This window comes from Sinocyclocheilus grahami, unplaced genomic scaffold (assembly GCF_001515645.1).
Source record: "Sinocyclocheilus grahami isolate Dianchi unplaced genomic scaffold, SAMN03320097.WGS_v1.1 scaffold5982.1, whole genome shotgun sequence".
Taxonomy (NCBI): domain Eukaryota; kingdom Metazoa; phylum Chordata; class Actinopteri; order Cypriniformes; family Cyprinidae; genus Sinocyclocheilus; species Sinocyclocheilus grahami.
The window spans coordinates 8,964-9,601 of NW_015510529.1; positions in this window are offsets into that span (position 1 = coordinate 8,964).

The window sequence follows — 638 nt, forward strand, 5'->3', positions numbered from 1 at the left end:
TTATGCTTGTAATTTGTAAGTAAGGCTATCATCTTGAAGCAGATAGATAAACATGCAATATAGTACACTGAACAATTTTATATCAGTTTTATAATTCTGTAATACTATGTAGAAGTGGCACATCTCCACTTTATATCAGAATACAATAAATGCTCTGCCAGATTAACTATGTGGCTACTATGGTTAAATGATAAGGAGTGTTTATAACATTGATCAGTTTTTAGAGATGATTTTAGTGTTTCCCCATAAAAATACACTGCATAGCACCAACACCAACCTGTATTTTTATATCAACCAAACATTGTGCCAGTTAAGGCAATGTATAGAAAAGGTACAGATCCGGCCCATTCTGTACTGAAACAAAACACACTATGAGACCTATGGGAGAGAAACTCATGCACATTACGTCTCTCTTTCTCGCTGTTGCCTCCTGGTCATGATTGCTTCTCTGTAAAGAGATTAAGATGGCATGCGTCAATCCAGGATTTGGAGAGAAAGAGACAAATGCAAACTCGTCCTGTCCAATGGACAACACTGCAGATAGAGACTAGAATTTCACACGTCCTCAACGCCCCGCAGCTACAAAACAAGGACGTTGAAACTAAATGTTTTGTTTTTCCAGCAGACAAAAGTTACTG